The 19,090-nt window shown below is 42.1% G+C and overlaps 1 protein-coding gene across 2 annotated transcripts in view; it reads right to left on the bottom strand.

Moving 5' to 3' along the window:
• The window catches only part of PRCC (proline rich mitotic checkpoint control factor), a 109,298-nt gene that overhangs the window by 88,882 nt on the left and 1,326 nt on the right, over positions 1-19,090 (bottom strand). The gene's annotated exons all lie outside the window — the stretch shown is intronic.

Below are 19,090 nucleotides of genomic sequence, written 5' to 3'. Positions count from 1 at the left end.
GGGACATCAATGGGCAGTACGTTTGCCCCAAGTCTAGCTTGTCTCTACGTTGACTCTTTTGAAAGACAATACGTGTTTCATGATGACAACCCTTTTAAGAAACAGATTAGATTATGGAAGAGTTACATTGACTACATCCTTCTGATCTGCACGGGGACAGAAAAAGAAGCATTAACATTTGCAGATTGGTTGAATGCCTTGAACTCCTACCTAAGATTCACCATAACTATAGGAGGCAGAGCTACCCTATCTTGACCTTCTGATCTACGAGAAAAATGGCTTTCTGGTGACAGAAGCATATTATAAACCCCAAAATAGGAATAATCTTGTTCAATTCCTGAGCTTCCATCCACGTGCCTTAAGAGAGAATCTATCAGGTCAATTCCTTTGATTGAGACGGAATTGCTCTGAGATCACAGATTACATAAAACACGCCAAGAGACTTACGAATAAACTCCTCAAAAAGGATTACCCAGCGCATCTTATCAGAAAAGCAGACAAAAGGTCATGCAATAACAATAGGGACCAGTTGTTAGAACCCTCCCAGCGTAGTAAGAATGAAGATAAACTAATCTGCGTGACCACTTTTAACCCACTGTCCAACAGGGTACAGAAAATAATAAAGGACGACTGGACAATTTTGACATCAGGAAGACTGTCTTTCAACCAACCATTACATGCCTTGAAGAGATCCAGGACCATACGCGATATGATGGTCCACACACGCCCTCGGGCCAGAACACCAATGGACAAACAAATGACTTTGTGGTACTTGCCCCAACCATCTGGTCATCACCCTTGTGGCAAGTGCAGTGTTTATAAATTCCCCCCAAAAAACAAATACATTGGATTTAGGCATATATACCCTTAGGAAGTTAAAAACGTTCTCGAATTGTAACAGCAAGAACGTTATCTACATGATCAAAAGCCCATGCCAACTCAACTACATTGGGATGACATCAAGAAGAGTTGGCACGCACATTTGTGAAATTAGAAGTACCATTCGCTGGTAACGGGACGCAACCAAACTAACAAATCATTACATCAGGAACAACCATTCCCCTGATGATATGGAGTGGGTGGTGACTGACAAACTGAAACAAGCCACAACCAATATGCACAAACAGCTCCTACGTTATGAACAGAGATAGGTCTGGAGACTATGAATGGACACTACAGGGCTCAACGATGAAATAGTGGCCAATGCTGAATAACTAATGAGACCGCAGTGGATGACCACACTTTGACAAGTACCCGGTTTATCATACCAGACTTTAACAACCTCAGGGCACCTGTCCCCTTTTCACCCAAACCACCGCCCCCCTTCCCCTGTTTGTAATCTCACAGTGGATCATCCTCGGAGCACTTTTAAGCTTTCTGCTTCGTTTTGTACTCCAGTTATTTATTTCCCTCCTCTTAACTCCTCCCCTGTGTTCCCCTCGTTTTCTTAGTTTCCTTTTCTTCTTTTCTTTCTTTTTTCTTCATCTTTTTTGTTTTTTCTTTCCTGTTCCCACCAAATCCCCCCAACCCCCTCTCCTTTGTTTCCGCTTTCTTTTCCACCACTGTTTTCCCGTTTCCTTTCTAATTTCCCCGCCCCTCCTTATGCCACTTCTCTCCCTTCCCTAAAATAAAAAAAATAAAAAAAATCTTCTTTTCCCCCTCTTCTTCCTTCCCCTTTCCTCTCTGCCCCCACCCCCCCCCCCAAAACCCCAACCACCCTCCTAATCCCCCCTCACCTCAGACACATTCCTTTCCCTCTGTTTTTCCATTTAGAAATGGAACATCCATTCCTCGATTGGGCGTTGGATGGGAGACTCATAGGACTACAACTCTTATGAGTCTCAGCATCGTAGGACGTGCATAGCACGCGTCCACGGAGCGCACGAGTCGCACTGCTTGACGGACTGGTTAGCCAATCCTCTCGGTGACAGGCTATATTAGCGCACATGCCACTCTGGCCGAGAATCACAAGCGGCTGGGGCAGGGACCCGATTAGGTTTGATTGCAGTACGTTTCCTTTGATGCACTAGGTCCCGCCTGCTTTCTCCCCCTGGGGGCCACATCAAGCAGACACTTCGGAACTTTTCATTACAGATAAGATGATGGTTCTTTCTGTGTTTTGTCATTCATTTTATATTGAGTTTGACCATTTTTTGTTTCTTTGATGTTCGTGTATGTACACTTTGGATAAAAGTTGACTTTGTATAATAAGTAATGTGCACAGTTTAGCATAAAATGGCAATAAGCTATTTTAAAAGTGGACAAAGTGCAAAATTCAACAGTTCCTGGAGGAGGTAAGTAAAAGTTAGTTCGTCAGGTAAGTAAAGCACTTACAAGATCAGTCTCCAGGGCATAGGCAGCCCACCGTCAGTGGTTCAAGTTAACCCCAAACACCCAACACCAGCAACACAGGGCCAGTCAGGTGCAGAGGTCAAAGAGGGGCCCAAATAACATAGGCGCCTATGTGGGTGCTCCGGTTCTAGTATGCTAGTAGGTAAGTACCTGCCTCCTCGTGGAGCAGACCAGTGGGGTTTTGTAGAGCACTGGGGGGTCCCAAACAGGCACACAAAATACACACTCAGCGGCACAGGCGCGGCCCGGTGCAGTGTGCAAACAAGGAGTCGGGTTTTGTATTGGAATCAATGGAGGGACCTGGGGGGGTCACTCTGGCGATGCAGGCAGGGCACAGGGGGGGTTTCTCGGGCCAGCCACAGACTGGACAAAGGTGAGGGCCGCCTGCTGGTCACTCCTGCACCGGCAGTTGGTTCCTCTTGGGCCTGGGGGCTGCAGGTGCAGTGCTTCTTCCAGGCGTCGGGTTCTTTGTTACCGGGCAGTCACGGTCAGGGGGATCCTCTGGATTCTCTCTGCAGGAGTTATCGTGGGGGTGCAGGGAGGTCGTCTCAGGGTGGACACATCATGGGAGTCGCCTGGGGGTCCTCTCTGCGGTGTTGATTACTCTGGACATGGGCAGGGTGTCGGGTGCAGAGTGTTGGGGACTCACAGTTCAGGAGTGAGGTGGGAGTCCCTTTAAAGATGGTTTCTTTCGACAGAGCCGCTGTCCACAGGAGTTTCTTGGTCCTTTGGCTTGCACAGCAGTCCTCTGAGTCGGCAGAGGTCGCTGGGCTCGCTGGATACATCGCTGTTTCAGGTTCTTTGAATCTGGAGACAGGCCGGTAGTGCTGGGGCCAAAGCAGTAGTTGTCTCCTTCTCTGCTGGTTTTTCAGGTCAGCAGTCCTTCTTCTTGTTAGGTCATCAGGAATCTAAATCTCTTGGTTCAGGGAGCCCTTAAATACTACATTTAGGTAGAGGTGTGTAAGGGTAAGGGGGCAGTAGCCAATGGCTACTGTCCCTTAGGGTGGCTACACCCTCCTTGTGCCCACTCCCTCTGCGGAGGGGAGCACATTCCTATCCCTATTGGGCTAAATCCTCTAAAACAAGATGGAGGATTTTCCAAGGAGGGGGTCAATTCAGCTCTAGTCACCTTAGGGGTGGACCTGGCTGATGGAGTGACTCCTCCTTGTTTTTCTCATTATCTCCCATGGACTTGCTGCCAAAAGTGCGGCTTGTCCGGGGGGTGGGCATTTCCACTAGATGGAGGGCCCTGGGGCATTGTAACAGGAAGCCTGAGAGCCTTTGAGGCTCACTGCTAGGTGTTACAGTTCCTGCAGGGGGGAGGTGTGAAGCACCTCCAACCAGTGCAGGCTTTGGTTCTGGCCCCAGAGAGCACAAAGGATCTCACCCCGGGGGGTCAGAAACTCGTCTCTCTGTGGCAGGCTGGCACAGACAAGTCAGTCCTGCACTGAAGGATTGGGTAAAATACAGGGGGCATCTCTAAGATGCCCTCTGTGTGCATTTTTTAATAAATCCAGCACTGGAATCAGTGTGAGTTCATAATTCTGAGAAGTTTGATACCAAACTTCCCAGTGTTCAGTGTAGCCATTATGGAACTGTGGAGTTTGTTTTGACAAACTCCCATACCATATACTTAGTATGGCCACACTGTATTTACAATGTCTAAGAATGGACTTCGACACTGTAGGGGCATATAACTCATGCAGCTATGCCCTCATCTGTGGTATAGTGCACCCTGCCTTAAGGCTTTAAGGCCTGCCAGAGGGTGACTTATCTATGCCACAGGCAGTATTTTGTGTGCATGGCACCCTGAGGGTGATGCCATGTCGACTTTCCCTTTTTCTCCCCACCAACACACACAATCTGCAATGGCAGTGTCATGTGTTAGGTGAGGGGCCCCTTAGGGTGGCACAACACATGCTGCAGCCCTTAGGGACCTTCCCTGTTCACAGGGCCCTTGGTACCACTGGTACCTTTTACAAGGGACTTATCTGTGAGCCAGGGGTGTACCAATTGTGGAAACAATGGTACATTTTTAGTGAAAGAACACTGGTGCTGGGGCCTGGTTAGCAGGGTCCCAGCACACTCTCAGTCAAGTCAGCATCAACAGCAGGCAAAAAGTGTGTGGGGGGGGGGGGGGGATTGCAACAAGGAGCCATTTTCCTATAATATATATCTACATGTATGTATTTCTTTGTACAAATATGTATAATTATGTTTTTTTTAAATATTTATTCTTTAGGCCTGCATTACAAATGTATTTATTACTTATGGTGTGTGTGTACATTATTATATATACATATCTATATGTACACACACAAACATACGCATATATACACATAAAAACACACACACATTATTCTATGCTTAACATGTAGAGGTCACAACATAGTTTTCATGTAAGTTATTTGATTAGATGCTTATGGATCTCTGTTTTATTTATCCCAATATGTAAATATTATCATTATTTTATCTACAAATGCTTCACTATTAACATACTGAAAATCTACAATTTAAAAAGTTCTAAAACTACACAAAAAATTTGCTTAAAGTACAGCAACACTTGGAAGCCTGAGTTTATAAAATACAACTTTAAATCATGCAACCTTATCCTCCTTATACATATATACTCTATGTACTTATACTTCTATATAATAATTACTTTCCTCCTACCTTAGAAGAAAAAATACCTTTGACTCTCTCAAATGCACTACTCTATATCTCACCCTATACCTCTCAATATATCCTCTACCTTTCACTCTCTGACTGATCCCAAACCTCATTCTACTACTATGATCTCCAAAATAGCCCTTTCTAGACCCTTTCCTTTTCTATACCTCCTTGGATCACCCCAAACCTAATTTTAATACTATGATCTCCCAAGCAACCCTTTCTCAGTTTTTCCCTCATGCATCCCTCCTTTGACTCATCCCAAACCCAATTGTCTGCAGTTGAGGTAATATGTGTGTCCAAAGGTAATGTTGTTCGAACTTGTATTTATGGTTCATTTATGAAAAGCCTTCATTATTAGGGTGAGCGCTGTAAATAAGCATTTTAAAGGTCACACTGCACTACTGACTAGACTAGACTAGATGCAAATGTTCGCGGAAGCTTGTAAGCAAGAGTGAGGATTCTTTGCTTTCAAAATTAAATGTTCCGAAAAAATGCAAGTAGGAAAAAACGTTTCACTACTATGAAATTTTCAGTGCCATTTATTCGAAGTGTCATTTAGTAAAATGTGTTGATGCATGCTTGTATTTCCAAAAAACTCCTAATGGAAAAGCTGTGCACCTTCAGCAAGATTATGGGAAGCATGAAAATAAACATGCACTTGCAAAGCCAGCCGATCCACCATGTTTTGTGAGTCTTTTGGTTTCGTAAATGTGTGTCTTGTTTTGATATGGCTTTTGAAACACTTTTTTGTCGTGGGAGCTGCCAGGCCCTCACATTGTAACAATCAGTGGCAAAATTAAAAGAAACGTTTTTGGTCTCAAAAAGCACACATTGTCACCAATGGTGTAACAAAGGCCCTGCAGCCACAGTCAGGGGGCCTCCTCAGCACAGGACCGGCCCTGAGTGAATCTGAAGGGGGAGGGCCTCCATGTTCTTTGCAGGGGCCCACCCCTCCAGTTTCGTTACGCCACTGATTGCCACAGTAGTTCCTGGCACTGAACAAAACTACTTTGTGTGTCAATGTGCTCCTTGTGGAAGAGCAGAATGCGATCACTCGCAGAAAAGCCAGCCGATAGATAGAGAGAGAAATAGAAGTTTAATAAAAACAAAATCTTTGTTAAAGTCAGTTCTAATTAGGGACCCAATTCATGAAGAAAGTCACAAAAGTGCACCCATGGTATATGTCTTTGAATTAGTGGCTTTCATGAATTCCCAAGTAAATCAGGAAATCGTACTCCTAGAAAATATTTGTGAACTGTATTTGAGCACGAGCAAATATGCATGTATAGATTTGCTCATGTGAAAATCTATTGAGCATTTGCAAGTTCACTTTCCCTCCAACCACTTTTTTCCAAACCCTGAAAGAACTTCTACTACTGCCATTGTCAGGAGTAAATTTCCAACCTCTCTCATTATGAGAAAAGATTAGAGAAGAGCTGGTGAAAATCCTTAAAACAAGCAAGTTAGTAGGTTTGCAGACTCAAAGGCATTCCAGTCCTGGAACTATTGCTTACTGTTTTCTCCGCCCAGTGTGTAGATCTACAGAAAAGGTGGCAAAATAAGGAAATTGCTATAGTAAGGTTTGAAATTGCAAGTATTCAAGTCCTGCTATAGTAGTAGCCCTGGTAGAATCAGAGAGGCTATTATCAGAGCTCTTACATACTGAGATTGCTACCATAATTTGTCGTGGCACTAAAGGGACAAGTACATTTTTTTACAGGACAAGCAAATTTAACAATCAACCTGTCCCATGGACAAGTAGATATTTTATTAAATTCCACACTTCTGCTCCTCTATCTCTCTTTCTACTCATCCCAGGCCTCTTCTTACTGGTATGATCTACCATATAACGCTTTCTAGACTCTTCCCTCTTCTATCCCGCCATTATCCTACTCAATCTAAGTAACAGACTTGCATGTCCACCGCTCAAATTAACTTATATTTTCCTATACTAATTCACCACTAATCCTTTTTGGGGTCTGGGGTAGTGTGCATGCTTGCCGAAATGCACTTTGACGCAAAGTATTATACAGACCGTTGCAATCCTAAGAAGAAAACAACCATTAAAGTAAGATTTCCAGACATCAGGTTTTGGTTTTTGATGCTGGTGCTGAGTTGGTGTTAATACAGAAAGCAATGGCATGCAGTCTGTTCAAGGTGGAAATGGGGGTCCTCGTGGTAGAGGTAAAGGCTTTTAGAGATAAAATATGAATAATGTACAGATGAGAAATTGCCCGTGCCACATCTTGGAAATGCTGCCCATTCGAAATGCGATTGCAGGTTTAATTCAAATAGATTTGAACTGAACTCACAAATGGTTCCCCAAATGCAGCAGAACATGAATCAGATGTTGCATGAAGAGATGACACAATCAGCTGCCCCAGCTCTAACAGGTTGTAAGCAAAGTTGTGTCAGTTCAATCGGAATATGCATTCAGCACCCTTTAGGCAACAGCCTAGTACCCAAGGTTTCCAACACAGTTAAAGATTTCAACAAATAACTTCAGTGATTACTGATGATTTTTCTAAATTTGCAGCTTCATTAGGAGTTTCTTAAAGACGGAGCTGTCAGCTAATGCCCCAGTAAAAGTTGGTCCAATTATGAATAATCACAAATGTATAATCAGTTGGAAAAGCCCAGGTCATCTGAATGCGAATTCCTGTGAGAATTGTCTTTGTCTGAATCGCAACACCATCCGGTGTACATAAAATCACACAAAGGATGAAGACGCTGACTCTAAAATAAGATCATGAGAGTCAACAGTTAAAATGTTACCTGCCTTTGTTTTTTACATAGGAAGACTTATCTCCGGATATAAGACATACTGTGAATAATGAGGTTTGTGGTGATTTTTCAGTTAAATAGATTGATCAAAGCTGAGAGACAGTGCTCATCATTCTAACAGTAATGCAGCATATCCCTGCAAATCAAGCTTTCGTATGACGCAGAGAATTCAATTCAAGCATACTCATGACGCAGAGAAGGAAATAATACTTGTTACTGATAAATTGAGTTAGAAAAGAAATTCTAAAATAAGCATAGGGAGCCCTTATAACTCTGATCACTGGAACAAAGAAGTCTACCATAAATGGTGGATAGGACAAGACATGCGCAAAATAAATTACATAGTTATTTTTTGTTGTCCCATGGTACTGAACTGTGCTGTGATATCGTTTCAGATTCATGCAGACACTTAGTGATTTATAGTCAATGATAGGTGTCAAGCATTTTGTTTAATTCATCTTCATGAAGATAGTCAATATATCTTGGCATTCAGATTCCACAAAGTTTTGGTTGGTGTAGAATCCCACAGCACTATGCATACAGTACTTCAATCTCCTGCCAAATCCTAAAGAATGGTCTGAAAACTCTAAATTTACCCTGTGACTTACTGCTAATTCAATAGACAGACGATCAGTTGGTCGCAGCCAAAACAAGAGAGCACTGTGGCTTGAAACAAATACATTGCTAAACCTTCTAACTGAAAATAGGCAATAAGTGCCCCTTGCTAAATTACAGAACTGTCAGGAACAACTGATGTATCTGGGACACCAGATTGAGAAGGGAGCGAGGAGAGTGTCAAAAGAACACATTTGTGCAATTCTGAAAATGAATCCACCAACCCAATAGAAAGAAGGAAGGATTTTTTTTTTTTTAGGGATATGGGGTCACGTGATGGGATGGAGCCAGTGCCTTTGGTCAATTAATGTTTGCAAGCTTTCCTGCAGCTCAAGTACAGCTTCCGTAGCTGCCCTGCTTCAGGAATGCAAAATTATGAGAAAGATCTTTTATGCTGTCATGCTTAAGAAGGGAGAGAACTTTCAGTCTACACACACATGGGGGGGAATGTGTCTTCTACACTAGATGCGGTGGCCACCTCACTTCTTGGATGCACGAAAAGTGTTCCTGCTACTTCTCAGGTAATTGTGCAAAGTGAAATGACTATAACAGAATACCCACTTATTGTGCTGGTTCCTCATTCATTTGGGAAATGGCTGAGTCGTACTCGACAGCTTACAAATAGTTGCTTGACTAAATATGAGCAGATTACACTGGCAGCAGAAAACATTTCACTTAAATGTTGCAATACTTTGAATCCTGCAACGCTTATGCCATTGCCTGAGGAAGATTGCTGTTGTTAAATGTGACACATACACGAGTAAAGATGACATGATTTAGTCTGGAAATATCTTCACAGACGAAGTTGCAAATTACTGAGCTCTTTTGTGTGGTACATTGGGAATACGAAACAGAAAATGTCAGTAGTTTCTTGTCTATGTCAAGTCAGTCACTCAAGGAGTTGAGGGAACTGCAGAGCAGGGTGTAAGAAGATTTTAAACAAGCATTTGCAATGCAACGTGTCTCGCGTTTGTTAGTGTTAGAACTGATAGCGTTGTAAACTCCTAACCCGACTTTTCACTGGTAATGAAACCTATCGGCAAAAGTCTTTTTATGTACTAACCAGAAAAAGTGCAATTAGCTGCGTAACAAGCGCTCGACTTCTCCCAAGCGCGATCGCACTGGGAAAATAGAGAAAAAGTAGTCCACGAGCCGGACAGAAAACAGCGAGCCTTGCATGTTTTCTGTACTTGGTCGATGCGCTCGAGAAGGGCTATCCACTGGAAAAGGCATGACGCATCCATGCCTTCCACTAATGAAATCAAGCAGATTCTAATTGGCAAGCCCACAAGCCAATGACAGACACTGACGTGACGTGGACAGGGCTCCGAGCCTTTTTTAATTACTAAAGTGTCTCGCTTAGCGAAAAGCATGCGCAAGCGCATGCGACGCAGGCTCATCCTAAAAAAGGATGAGAAAAAACAAGTTATTCAAAAGATGCTGAAGAGGTATGAGCTTCCATAAATAAACTATTTGTTTAGTATGATTCAATGTTGTTTCAGACAGCAAATTATCTTCAAGTACTCACATAAGTGGGACGAGACACGATGTTGTCACTGTTTAAGAAATATTATTTGAATCAATGTTTCAGGGTTGTTGCAGATGCACTTTGTCAAGGTGCATTACCTGCCACTAAATGAACGTAGGTAGGAAGATAGAAGTTATTATGAGTCATGTAGGGAATTTTGATGGATCTTTCACAAGATTACAAACAGATTTTGTAACAATATAGCCATGTAATAATTTGAGGTACATTTTGGTAGTTGTTTGTACAGCAGATGAGTAGAGGCCTAACCAACCAGGAGAAGCAATACACTCAATGTAGACAAGCTTTTTGTTGAGGAAGATGAAACCTAGATTCAATTTGCCAACTTCTTTAGAGTCAGATAGGAGAACACATTTTAGAAATTAGTTTATGGGGATTCTTAGCAGGGCACAGAAGGTGGAACACTCTCCATTGTGGATATCACCAAGAAGCATCAAGAGTTGTGGAGAGAGCAAATGGTTTCCTGAAAGCAAAGCTCGCAAAGGTTTGCACATCAGCAACATTGAAATGGCATGATGCCCTTCCCTTGGTGCTATCAAGTATAAGTGGCACACCCAACAAGACCACTGGCTTATCTCCTCCTTAAGAGTCTGATGGGCTGACCCATGAGGATTCCTGGAATTCCTTCAGATGCACTTGTGAACATAACTGATTATTTAGTTCTGGATTAATGCAAGAGTTTGGCTGATGTGGTACTCTCTCTCTTTCTCTCTCAAGGTGAATTTGGGTACACGTTCAGCAAGTGAAGAACAGTGACATGACCTAGAACTTGGAGACTGGGTTGTGGTGAAGACATGTCAGAAAGAACTACCTCGAGCCTCTATGGAAGGGGGCCCTTACAAGTAATTTTGGTGAAAGACACGGTTGTGAAATGTGATGAACTGCTGTGGAGGTGTGCAAAAGTGAATCAACAAAGAGCAAGGATGAAGAAGTGGTGACACAAACCACTCATTCACAAAGTCATGCTCAAGCACGTTATGTGGATCTAGAAGGGGAGAACAAAAATAACAAGACCAGGAAAAAAAAAAAAAAAAAACTTACAAACTCTGAAAACTTAAGAGAACAATTCATTGTGTTCCAGTAACAAGAGATGAAAGTTTGATTTGAGCCAATTGGTCTGAAGATGCCAAAGACAGAAGAAGAGCGTTGGGAACAATAACATATCTGAATGATGAAACACCAAAGAACAAAATATCAACAGTAGTAAGAGTGCCAAACAGAAAGTACCCTGCACCTGACTGAACATATCTGTCAAAAATGGAACCAGAAGAAATAGACATTTATCTGAGCAGACAATTGATTTCTGTTGGAAGAACTTCCATGAATAAACATGAGCCAAGAATGATGGTGATCTACACCGAAATATTTCTTGATTGAATAGTGATGCTGAATTTTGAATCTTGAAAATAAAATTTCTGATTTTTCATAAGCGTGCCTGTAAAACTCTTGGATTAGAAAATAAAGTTAGAAGTTGAGTTCAAAAATTTTTCCCTTATACTCACATTTTTTTAATAGATGAATGCCTGCTATGAAGAAAATTGATTTTACACCTTAGGAATCCTGCTGAATTTAGGCCCTCATTACGTGTCTGGCGGTCCGACTGCCACATTACGACTGTGGCAGAGCTGGCACGGTCCGACCGCCGACACAGCATGGTTGCCGCCAGTCAACAGCCTAGCGGCTGTAATTCCCTGCCACCCGCCAAACTCATAATGAGGGCCATAGTGTTGTGTCTACACTTAACTTATAAACTGTACTCTTGAACTGTGTACCTGGATCTTCTTTTCTTGATTCATTTTGAGAACTGAAGATAGATTTTTTGAAGAATTGGTTTTGAATTTTTGCACCTTTTAAAGATTTAAGGCCTCCTTACGATTTTGGCGTTCCTAAATGTCGACTACCAAAGCCATGCAGAGGACACCACCGTCATACCATAACAAACCAGCACCATTGGTACGCGCACTGTCTGCAGTGCAGCCAGGGAGCATTCCGATGGTGCTGGGCAGGGGGGCCTCTGTACTGGCTTTCCGCCAGCCATTTCAAGGCAGGGTCCCCGTTATGAAAAGGCTCGTGGAAAGGGGGGTTGTAATCAGCCAAGAGGTGCTAGGTTCGGTGCCGCCCTGGCTGGTTACAACTTCGACCGCTGTTACCAAGTTGGGAACCATGTTTCTGGCGGGGACACCACTCCCCTGGTGGGTCCGCCCACCAGGGTTGTAATGTGGCGGTCAGACTGCCAAAGTTCAGGTGATCCAACTGTCACTATCGAGGCTGGCGGTCCTTGGACCGTCAGCCTCGTAATCAGGCCCTTAGTTTTTGAGACGTTTTTAATAGAAAAAGATGGCTATTTGTAACACATTTTGTATGATTCCCATATCATTAGTTTTAATTTGCAGTTTAGTGAGTTTATACACTCCTGTTGCAAAAATAATTTACATTACAATTAAAGCTTCCTGTTTTTTGTTTTTAATGATTTTTTACAGATGGAGAGAAAAACATTTATTTTCCTGTCTGTACTTATTTGCAAACGTGGATGAAAACGGACAATTGATTCTTTTTTTTTTTTTTTTTTTTTTAGAGACTCTAAATACTGTTAGTCATGACTGCCAGGCCACAGCTGTGCAGACTGACATGTAAGGTGTTAAAAAAACAGAAGGAAATGTTAGTAAAGAGGCTTAAACGCAGGAGATATGTGCAACCTTGATACTAAAATGTCCATGTTTTCATATAAGTGCATTGATTTATCATATATGGGTGTTCAAGCATGAATGAACATTTAGAAGTTAAATAAATGAGGAAACAAACTTGTTTCAACTTAATTTATTCACAAAACCAACAATAAATATGAATAAAGATAACATTTGCAAAACATAAAGAAGGATACAGATGGAGATGTAAAATAAATATATTATATATATAAAACACCATAAAATGGAAAGCCCTATTTATAACTCTGTTACAAAAGGCTTAGATTTGATCACACAGTTGTTGATGATTCAAATTTTAAGAATACTACTTATGTCAGTTTACTTTCTGAATACAAAAGTATTATGTATCCAATGTTATACTGGTACACCACTACCTGTTTTAGAGGGGTGTAACATACCTACAACTCCCTCTGTGCTATGTATTGTCATATACTGTGTATTTTCCAATTCTATTGCAGGCATTACTGGTGAAGTTCGAGGCAGACTATGAACTGCCGTTCAAGAGGCCTCTAGGGTTAAGAATGTGAGTTCACTTTAACAATAATAATAGACCTACACTATATTTGACTCAATCCTCTTAACACAACTAATGAGAAGAGTGTGTGTAAGATGAGTGACACTGAGAACTATTTTATTAGAGACTTTAATTAAAGAAGAGTAAAAATTAGAAGAGTTGTTTCAGCGAGAGGGATTCAATTCCAAGAAGAAGCTGGAGGTTTAGAAATTCTGAGATGCATCTTAGACTTAAAAGTAATCAAAAGACGGGAGTTAATTGTATGGTTTGTGAGAACCATGCTGTCTGGAAGCTTCAGAAACTACTGGAATAAGTGAGTGCAGTTATTGTTATAGAGTTAGCAGACATTATATGTTGGGTCATGATCCTATATTCAGAGGCATCTCATGTCTATGGTAAAACAGCTTATTTTAATATTCCAAATTACTAGGTAGGATCCTGCTATTAAGCATTAGTTTTTCAAAGAGTGCATCGTGTGAGTGAAATGAATGAAATGATGTGATGAATAGAAAGTTGTCTAATTTACTATATAGGTTACCTACTAATAATGCAGGAGTTTTAACGAAGGTTAATGAAGAAACGATTGCCATTCATGCAATGGTTATTCAGACCCAAATTACTTTATATATTTTACTTGCGAAAGAAGGTGGTGTGTCGGGGTAATAAACATCAAGCTGAATTGCACATTTAACATGCTAATTAATTAATGTATTAATTACGTAACTAATTTTAAACGTGAAGCTAAAAGTTTAAAGGAGACTGGTGCTTGGGAAGTGGTTGGTTAATAGTTCAGTACTCCTGGAAAAGGAACTGCAAGTATTGGTGAACCCTTCGGTGATGTCGGCAGAGGGTTGATGAAACCAACACTAACAACTATCATTATAATTATTCCTAGATAAATTAGTCTTTTCTTGTACTAAAACTGTTTGAAGCGGTCTTTTTCAAAAAAATAAGTTGAGATGTGGTTGTTGAATAGACGACGATCAGGAAGAGGAAGAGAGAAGAAACTACTTTGAAAGAGATAAACTCAAAAATATTCGATGAACTGAAAGCCTTGGAGGAGATGAAGAACAATAAACCGAAAATAATGAACAATCTATAGAGAATAGTGTAGTGTGGACTGTGATGATTTATAAAATCATCAGAGGGGGAATTGCTACAGCAGATTTATTAAGAGAGATTAATGTTATTTTTTGTATTTAAGTCAGCAAAAGTAGCCCGCAAAACTAATTTACTGGGCCTATCCCTGGTCTGGTGGCACTGACAGAAACATGGTTGCACTGCGTGGGCGATTTCTCTCTCACTCTGTTTTTTTCCTTAAAAAACAAAAAAAATATATAAATTCATGTATTGTAGCACATGTTCAAGGCTGATGCTGTCTGCTCGTTCAACTGTTTATTGTTCAACCATGCAATGTTATTTAATCTTCTATGCAGAATAACCCCTTGGAAGCCAAAGACCCCCACTCCCCCAGGGCAGGAAGGGGAAATCGCTTCCCCTTCCACCGCCGCCACCCCCCCACACCCAAGTGACGGCTGATGACTGCACGCAATTGTGCGCTGACCTTATCCGAGGCCGCCCCCACTGCGCTGGAAGCTCAATCGGAAATGCTTTGCATTTCTCTTCCAATCCTGGGACTGGGGGCCGCACAGAGACATGAAAGGAAAGGAATGGCCTTTCCTTTCATGTCTGTGAGCATTTCTGCAGCCCAATCGTGAAGTGATCGGGCTACAGAAATGCCACTAGACACCAGGGATGTTTTTTGGTTTTTTTCCTATTTATAAGGGGAGCAATATATTATTAGGCCTTGAGCAAGGGTCACTCTCCTGGGGGGCAGTTTTAGGCCTTTCCTGCCCCACGCCAAGCGGCAGATCGACCTATTTTAAATTAGGCCATTCTACCCCCAAGGGGGGCAGAAGCCGCTAGACACCAGAGATTTTTTTTTTTACGTAAGTTTCACGTAAAGTAAGTGACCCTTAGGCAAGGGTCGCTCCCCTGAGGGACAAATTTATTTTAAGCCATTTCTGCCCCCCTTGGAGGCAGATCGGCCTATTTCTATTAGGACGATCAACCCCCAGGTGAGACAGAAACCACTTAGGCACCAGGGATTGGTATGTGTGTGTGTGTTTTGTTTGGGGGGCAACCCCTTGGGCAAGGTTCGCTCCCCATGGGGGAACATTACTGTTGGCCATTTCTGCCCCCTATTTTTGGAAGGCCTATCTGTCCCGAGGGGGAAAGAAAGCCGACCAGGGAAGATTTTTTTTTTTCAAAAAACCCCACCCCAAATAAATGGGGACAAAGTTAAGTTGTTCTGCCCACCGGGGCCTACTAGATGCCAGGGAATTTTAAAAAATTAAAAAAATAGTGGGTGGTGGCTACCAACCAATATGGGCATGGTTATGCCCCCACCCCAACTGAAGGGGGTACAATCTTTCAGCTCTTCCCCCGCACACTAAAACATCTTATCCCATGGCAAGCAAGAGGACATTTGAATATTTTGGGGTTTGGTTTTACACTTGGACCATGAGAGCTTGTCTAACTCTCAAAATCGTCCCACTTGGAATGGTGAGGGCTGCACTTTTTGGACTTTGGGACGCTGCCATGTAGAAAAGTCTATGAGACCTAGATACATCTGACAACTAAACATCTGGGTGAGTCCAGGGTGGTGTGCTTCACTTGCAGCCTACACCATTTTCTTTCCCACACCGCTCTGCAAGCCTCCAACTTTGCTTGAAATCGCACATTTTTACCCCATTTTTGTGATGGAACCTTCCGGAATCCACAAAATGTCTACCACTCAGCATTGCTGCATCTATACCGATGAAAATTCTGCCCCACATGTCAGCCTAAATATGTTTTTTTCAAACTGCCCTTCTAGACCCACTTTGGTTCCCCCTCATTTTCGACATGTTTTGGGCTCTTCCCAGTCACAGGCACTTGGCCCACCTATACAAGTGATGAGATGTATCATTTTTATCATCAGGAGACTAAGGAGAACGTTGGGTGGTAGGAAATTTGTGCCGGTGCAGTGATCCCACACAGAAATGTGGGAAAATGAGTTGGTTTTTTTTAGCTAAATTTGAGGTTTGCTGAGGATTCTGGGTAAGAAAACACTGGGGGATCCACGCAAGTCACAACTCCATGGACTCCCTCAGGTGTCTAGTTTTCAGAAATGTTTGGGTTTGGCAGGTTTCCCTAGATGGCTGCTGAGCCCAGGACCAAAAACGCAGGTGTCGCAGGAGACTGGGGGAAATGCTGGGTGGAAGGAAATTTGTGGCCCCTCTCAGATTCCAGAACTTTCTATCACCGAAATGTGAGGAAAAAGTGTTTTTTGGGCCAAATTTTGAGGTTTGCAAAGGATTCTGGGTCACAGAACCTGGTGAAAGCCCTACAAGTCACCCCATCTTGGATTCCCCTAGGTGTCTAGTTTTAAAAAAATGCACAGGTTTGGTAGGTTTCCTTAGGTGCCGGCTGAGCTAGAGGCCAAAATCCACAGATAGGCACTTTCCGAAAACACACATCAGATTTCAATATAAAAATGTGATGTGTCCATGTTGTGTTTCCTGTTGCGGGCATTAGGCCTACCCACACAAGTGAGGTACCATTTTGGGGGAACGCAGAATAGCAGAACAAGTGTTATCGCCCCTTGTCTTTCTCTACATTTTTTTCCTTCCAAATGTAAGACAGTGTGTAAAAAATATGTCTGTTTGAGAAATGCCCTGTAATTCACATGCTATTATGGGGACCCCAGAATTCAGAAATGTGAAAGTAACCACTGCTTCTCAACACCTTATCTTGTGCCCATTTTGGAAATACAAAGGTTTTCTTGATACCCATTTTTCCACTCTTTATATTTCACCAAATGAATTGCTGTCTACCCTGTATACAATGAAAACCCTTTGCAAGGTGCAGCTTCTGTATTAGTTCTGAGTACCTAGAGTTCTTGATGAACCTACAAGCCCCATATATCCCCGCAACCATAAGAGTCCAGCAGATGTAGCGGTATATTGCTTTCAAAAATCTGACATCGCAAGAAAAAGTTACAGAGTAAAATGTGGAGAAAAATTGCTGTTTATTTCACCTCAATTTCAATATTTTTTATATTTCAGCTCGTATTTTCTGTAGGAAAACCTTGTAGGATCTACACGAATACCCCTTGCTGAATTCAGAATTTTGTCTACTTTATAGAAATGTTTAGCTGTCCGGAATCACACCCATTTCTGTCACTAACTGGAAGTAGGCTAAAAGCACCAAAAATAGTAAAAATGGGGTATGACCCAGTAAAATGCCAAAACTGTGTTGAAAAAAGAGGGTTTCTGATTCAAGTCTGCCTGTTCCTGAAAGCTGGGAAGATGGTGACTTTAGCAACCAAACCCTTTGTTGACCACATGCTTTCTTCTGCAGCCTTTTTTCCCCATTTTAATAAAATGTTAGTTGTATTTTGGCTAATTTATTGGTTTCCTCCAGGGGAACCCATAAACTCTGAGTACCTTTAGAATCCCTAGGATGTTGGGAAAAAAGGACAAATATGGCGTGGATAGCTTATGTGGACAAAAAGTTATGAAAGCCTAAGCGCGAACTACCCCAAATAGCTGAAAAATGGTTCAGCACTTTTATTTGGGGGGGGGGGGGGGGGGGGGGGGGGGGCGGTGCGCAGGGGTGAGTCCCAGCAGCTAAGGGGTTAATCCACTCCTAGATGGGTACCTGCCATCTTGGACAGGTAAATAAATAAAAAATGAAAGCCACTTATGTACATATGATTCGTAACACCTAGCTGCCATCTTGAAAAGGGTTGTTTTAAACAATTACCTGTGCACCAGCTTGCCATGGCGAAACAGACTGGTTCTGGCATACTTGCTTTTAACGCATCACAAATAATTAATACCACACTATCTTCGTGAGCTTGCGTCTGTATGCATAATTTCAGTCTCCATGCTCTGGTGACAGAGCCCATAACTTCCACAACACTTTGAGGTTGGTGAGGCACTGAAGGCTCAAGCCAGGCACCAGCCTGAAGCGTGGCTCAGCTCAAGGTCCTGTAGAAACCCAAGCCCAACAACGTGCCGAGCTTTCATGTGGCTTCTGCCTGCCTCCCTCTCTGTATCCTGGATGTGAAGTTATGACCAGAGCTGCCGACACTGGAGCTGGGGAACCCGGTTTGAGTCTCAGCGTCAGGTCCACAGCCTGTGATTTTGGGCAATTCGCTCCAACTTCCCATACCTATAAACAATTAATAATAATAATAACCTTGTGTAATGTAAACTTGTGCTCATGAAAAGCACTCCAATCCCTTCAGTTCCAGTTTCCACTATAAAAAAAAAAAAAAGTAACTTGATGAAGGACAAACAGATACCCATTTAAGGGTTGATTTGTACAAAGTAAAACCGGAATAAATCACGGCTTAATGGTTTAAATAGTGTGATTTTAGGCAAATATTTGATTTCACCAAAACTGTTTTTTCTTCATAATCGTCTAACAAAAAGCACTTTCAAATATGTGAGATCACAACACCAGTTGTATAAAAACCTATTGCATTTGATGTACTGGTCGATAATGTTACTTTATAATGATCTCTGCCACATACTGAGTTTGCATGAAAATTGTCTTGCTTTCTAAGTTCACTGATGGGTCATGTTTAAAAACTATCACTTTAAATACGTACTTCTCAAAGCAATACTATAATGTGACTAATTAAAGGCAAATCTTTGACATGTTAAAAAAAAACATAAAACGTATTTCAGTTTTTAAAGAGACTTTTAACGTGTTGCTTGTTATACTATTTACACATCAAATATTTTCAGGGCTTGGCTTGACCATGGTATCTAAGCTACGAGCCAGACACTTGAGTCGGCTCTCCCACCTCTAACATCACCCCAACCAAGGGACAGTTAATCGTATAAG

This window comes from Pleurodeles waltl, chromosome 12, assembly GCF_031143425.1.
Source record: "Pleurodeles waltl isolate 20211129_DDA chromosome 12, aPleWal1.hap1.20221129, whole genome shotgun sequence".
Lineage (NCBI taxonomy): Eukaryota > Metazoa > Chordata > Amphibia > Caudata > Salamandridae > Pleurodeles > Pleurodeles waltl.
This window is presented reverse-complemented; position numbering and strand designations above follow the sequence as displayed.